Source organism: Myotis nattereri (assembly GCF_964212035.1).
Source record: "Myotis nattereri genome assembly, chromosome: 19".
Classification (NCBI taxonomy): domain Eukaryota; kingdom Metazoa; phylum Chordata; class Mammalia; order Chiroptera; family Vespertilionidae; genus Myotis; species Myotis nattereri.
The window spans coordinates 17,112,168-17,118,302 of record NC_138095.1 but is presented as its reverse complement, the minus strand read 5'-3'; positions in this window follow the sequence as shown (position 1 = coordinate 17,118,302).

Sequence of the window (6,135 nt, the reverse complement as noted above, 5' to 3'; positions counted from 1 at the left end):
ATATCAGGTCCTGCAGATCATGTGAGAGACTCTCCTTCTTGTTTAATTTGGCCATGTGGATCAATGAATGGTAGTCGAAGGGCCAACTTAACAAATTAAGGAAATTTACTTGGGTGACTATAATATTCCATAGATAATAGTCCAATACAATCTCAAGGGTCTGCCTATTTTTTAAAATGCCCTTGAATGTATATATCTGATATTCTTGAGGGAAGTGGTCCCTTAGCTGGGCATCAGAAACCACTGTGCTCACCAGATATGTTCCATATAATGGTACTTAGTGAGAATGGGCTATGACAACGTACTGATAAACAATATTGGTATCATTCTCTTTTGATTTAGACTCACGTATCTTTCAGATTTTTTTTTTAAAAAAACCTTTCCATGGTTGGAGAAAACAAGAATGAGTTTGCAATGTCTCAGCACAACCATGATTTCACCAAATGTGAGTTGTCAGGTCTGAATCATAGGGTTAATGCTTGGCTCCATTCTCCTTGGAGATTAAAGATATCTTAGAAGAGAGAACAATCTTAGAGAACAGAAGGCAATAGAAACACCAGCCAGAGAATTCCCTTCAAACTGCTGCCAAACCTTTCACCTTACCACTCTCCAGATTATTAAGAGATCAAAAGCCACTGTGGCGATAAGGGGACGGGTCAGGAACTTTTGCTGACACTGTACTGAGAAAGCTAGTGACTGAAAAACATCTGTATCCCAACAAAACTGAGATGGAATAAGTGCCTCCTTTCTCAGGGAAACGGAAGAATCAGAAAGAAGTGTTGCGGAAACAGTCTGAAAGGAGGTGAAATCACAGAGTGGATCCTCTCGCTAAAGTAGGATCAGCAACAGGGATTTGACAGTAATTTTCCAGCTTTTCTTTACTGGAGCAACAGCAGAACAATTAGGGGCGATGCTAAAATTGGCAGAATCTGCTACCCCTCAACACAAAAAGGAACTGTAGCTCTGTGAGGCGATGCATGGTAACTAAGCTTATTGTGGTAATTATTTTGCAATCTATACACATAACAAATCATTACGTGGTACACTTCAAACTAATACAATGCTATATGTCAATTATCTATATATAAAAGCCTAAGCAACCAGATGACCAAACCACTGGTCGACCTGCTGCTATGACACGCACTGACCACCAGGGGATAGACGATCAATGCACAGGATCAGGCTCCTTCCTGTCTGGATTGGGCCTGCGGGGATCAGGCTGAAACCTGCTATCTGACATCCCCCAAGGGGTCCAGGATTGCAAGAGGGTGCAAGCCAGGCCAAGAGACCCCACCAGTGCACAAATCCGTGCACTGGGCCTCTAGTATCTCAATAAAACTGGGGGGGGGAAGGGAGAAAAGTGGAACATGACAAATGAAAAAAAGAGTCTTGCTTATGCCATAAGTGTACAGCTGCTGATGCAGAAGTATAGGAAGTCTTGGACTAGGAAGAAAAGGGAGGATGAAAATTAATGGATGGAAGAAGTCCCTCTTAGGAGTAGGAAGAAGTTGAATGGAGCTTCCTAAGTCTCAAAAGTATCAACAATGTAAGTGGAAATCTCAGAGCCAGAAATGTAACCAGACATACTTGAGAGCTGTCCTAGTACCCACGCACCCAGAGAAAAGGTGAAGATAAACCATACGCCTTAGCGTATATCTTGCTAAGGTCTCCAGTTCCAAATGTGGCTGGCAAGAAAACCACAGATGGCTTTAGAGTTGAGAATTTTGTGCAGAAGTGCCTTGGTTTGGGGACAGGCACACCTACTAGTACAGTGGTCAGCAAACCCATTAGTTAACAGTCAAATATCAACAGTACAACAATTGAAATTTACTTTGAGAGCCAACTTTTTTAAACTTAAACTATATAGGTAGGTATATTATTATTAACTTAATTAGGATACTCCTAAGGCTTAGGAAGAGCCACACTCAAGGGGCCAAAGAGCCGCATGTGGCTCACGAGCCGCAGTTTGCTGACCACTGTGCTAGTTAGTACGTGCACACAGCTGGTCTTTGCTTCTGCTGCTAAGACTCCTTCCTCCAACTTGCAAACTATATAAAGGAACTACTCTACCATCAGGCTAGTTATTTCAAGGCTGGCTAGAAGAAGAGATAGAAAAAAAAATGTGGTTGGACTGAAAGGAAGTCAGGCTATGCATGTTTTTGAATTTGGGTTAAATTCCAGAGCTTTAATATTCAACTACTTTGGGCAAGTTCTATCACATCTATCATGACTGGCCTGTGTCTTGTGTCAGAGGCGGCTTGTAGCGTTCTGTGGGCTCACGGCATTGAAAAATTGCTCCAAGGTTATTTCAAGGATGATTGCTTCTTTTCACATTTCTCGTTGAGATCCAACATGCCATGCAAATGATCAACACTGGCCCCTTAATTGTTTGGGGTCAGATAAAATCTGGCAGGGCAGCCATGGGCTTTGGTTTTGTAAATTGATGATTGCACAACTGGAGGAATGGGTAATAGCTCCCTCTTAAAGAATGGTTTTCTCAGCCTATGGGAACCACAAGAATGAAGAAAGTCTTGAACCAAACTGGCAGGCAGGAGTCAGATTCCTAGGAATAACACAGGGAATCGCTGGGGAAGGTCCTGACCACAACACAGGGTGAATGCCACAACTCATAGACGCTCATGTACAGTGTTGCTAACCTTCCTTCTACCTCTTCTCAGTCTTGCTCCAAATCAGAAGAGTTGGTCTTTGCTTGCTGGGTCCCTGGAAAAAATAGTTTCCCACCATTCTTTTTGTCTTTATCTTTGGGAGAGATTGAGGAGGCAGACAGAATGAGGTCTGTCTGCAGTCAGCATGACAGTGAGAGCTGTTTACATCTGTGTAAGTGTATGGGAAGGCCACTATTCACTTACCAGAACCGCTGCTCAGAAACAGAATAGGCAGATGTGGGTGAGAGGTTATGGGAGACCCATGGGAGAGGGAGGGAGAGGGCAGGGTAGTTTCCTCTGGTCATGGTGAAGGAGAAAAGAGCTGTTTGCAGAGCTCAGCCTGTTCTGAGGTTGTCTGTATAGCACAAGATTACCTTTTCTGTCCTGTCCACATTGGGAAAATTTCTCTCTCTCTTTCTCTCCCTCCTTTCCTTTCATATCTTGTTTAGCTAGTCATAAATTTGCATGATCCTTCCCTATGATCTTTTACCTTTCTTCCTTCTTTTCCCCACCATTACCCAAGGCAAAGACAGGCTCATGTAGAGATCATTTAATGGACAAGACAGTCAGGATAGTGCTCTGGGGAGGATAAGAAAATTAGTGACGAAATGGGGACCACTAGGGCCTTTGTGCTTGGTGGCCAGCACCAGCTTCGCATTTCTTTCTTTTTGCTCTGCCACCCATAACCTTGACATTATGCTTTTAAATTCAAGGGATTGTTTATTAGATAAACACAGTAGCTCTTTTTACCCATCAGGGATATTTTTCAAGGATCCCAGTGGATGCCTGAAACCCATGGGGAGTGGGCCTAAGCCATCAGTTGGACATCCCCTGAGGGCTCCCAGACTGTGAGAAGGTGTAGGCCAGGCTGAGGGACAACCTCTCGCCCAGAGTGCATGAATTTTCGTGCACCGGGCCTCTAGTATTATAATAAAAGTTATGTGGATGTGGTCTCTCTCTCCAGTGATTTTCATATTTTTTAGTCCAAACCTATTCCTGAATCTATAACCATCTCTCACTTGCAGTAAATAGCTGGGTGTCACTCGTTTCAGGGAGCCCTTGCTGAAGTCTTCATATAGGCTCAGTGTTTTCTGGGCAACACGTTGACATAAATAGGAACACATTTTCTGTTCATGTCTTGCACCCACAAATTTAGTGCCTTTTACTTTTTCAACTAAGCACTTACACACGGTGGCTGTAACTTTTGCAGCTTGAGGTGCAAGAGCAAAGCTAGCACACATTTCTTTTTCCTTCTTCGCCATTTCATGGATAGTTTTGTTCTAACTACAGATCTTAATAACCTGAGCATCCTGTTTTAAAAGCTTCCTTATCAAGTCCATAACTTTCACCTTTCACTTAAAGGAGGCATCACTGCTTGTGTGTTTTGGGGCCATTATTAAGTAAAACCAGGTAAGCTCAGTGATACCATGGCAGGCAATCCGATACCTGAGATGGCAACTATGTGACTAGTGGCCCTGGATGGATTCCCTGGACAAAGGGATGATTCACATTTTGGACAGAACAGAGAGAGACAGCACGGGATTTCATCACTACTCAGAACGGTGTGCAATTTAAAACATTTGGATTGTTTATTTCTGAAATTTTCCATTTCGTATGTATTTTTTAATTTTTATTGTTGAAAATATTACAGATGTCTCCCCTTTTTTTCCCATTGACCCCTTCTAAACCTCCTCCCACTCCCCATGCCCCTGGGTTGACTACAACTGGAACCATAGAAAGGGAAACAGCCAATAATGGAGATTACTGTATGTTTTTTCTCTCACCTCCAGAGGCACCCAAACTTCTCTCTGCATGTCAACCGACTGGCTAAGACATTCCAGGGGTGCCTATGCATGGAGTATGCTTTTACATGCTAATATATCTAAAATATCCTTATATGTTAATATATCTGCTAAAATATCTCTACATACATGGGGCCATGCGGAGTTGGGCAGACTTGAGCAGTTACCATTGTTTTCCCTATCTCCCGTTTTCTTTTTTCAGAAGTAGGTCTGCTGAGCAAAGGCATGCTGGGAAATCCAATGCTTTGGCCAAGGATGCTTTGAAAAAACAGTAAGGCACCTCTCACCTCTTTCCACAGATCTCCCTGATTCATAAAATGTAGGGTGAAGACTCCTACAGACTGGCCCTGCCCAGGTGGCTCAGTTGGTTAGAGTCTCATCCCAATGTGCCAAAGTTGTGGGCTTGATCCCCGGTCAGGACACATATAAGAATCAACCAATGAATGCAAAAATTAGTGGAATCGCAAATCCATGCTTCTCTCTCTCTCTCTCTCTCTCTCTCTCTCTCTCTCTCTCTCTCTCTTTCTTCTATCTCTCTCAAATTAAAAAAAAATACTCTTAAAGACCATGGATTCTAAGCCTCCTTGTTTTACAGAAGGAGAAGCTGAGGACCAGAGCGGAAAAGCGACTTGCCCAGCACCCCATTTACGGTAGAATGGGACTAGCGTTTAGACTCCCGACTCCTTGTCTAGTCCTATTTTTAGTTCACAGCAAAGCACTTCAGAGCCCTGGTTCCCACTCTCCAAACCCTGGTGCCGTGGGGGCGGATACGGTGCCTTGACTCCCAGTTGTGCGGTTCTCACAGTCATCAGCGTCTACATGGGAGACTTCGCTGCAATGCTTCTCCCTGTCTCCTGAGGTTCCTGGTTCACAGTCCAAGTTCACACCAGAGAATTCCTTCCCAGGGGCATCCGGGGTATGTCAGCAGTTTTCAGCGTGTCCGGGCCCGAGTGGCAGGACCTCGGACCTCCTGCTTCTGAGGACTCAGCTCAATCTCTGCCTGACTCAGCAGAGGTTTCTGGACTCTTCGCTCCTTGTGCCGACCAAGTCTCAGATGGGCATTCACCAGGCGCGGTAGGCTGCCTCTCCGTGTCTGTAATGGGAAGGCCAAAAGAGCTGACGGTGGCCACTGAGAAAGAAAATGCACTACACATAAACACAGCATTCCCTGCTCTATAAATAACCCTAATTAAAATGAAAACACCCGCACAGTCTCATCTTGTTTTATTTTTCCTCTTGGACATCCTGGGAGGTCTTTGCAGCAGAACCTCGGGTGCTTTGCCAACAATAACCAGCTCTGAGAAAGAGAAATTTCGATGCTTCTTCAATTTTTCTTGCTAACTGGACTCTGACTCTTCTGAGGTTTCCTGCCGGTCTTTTTCCATCTTTTTTTGTTTTGTTTGTTTTATTTTTTATTATTGATTTCAGAGAGGAAGGGAGAGGGAGAGAGAGATAGAAACATCAATGATGAGAGAAAATCATTGATCAGCTGCCTCCTGCACACCCCACACTGGGGATCAAGCCTGCAACCCGGGCATGGGCCCTGACCGGGAATCGAACCGTGACCCCCAGGTTCACAGGTTGACGCTCAGCCACTGAGCCACGCCAGCTGGGCTCCCCTCTTGTTTTTTAAGGTGGCTTTCAGAGCCCTATCTCTGACTGTATTC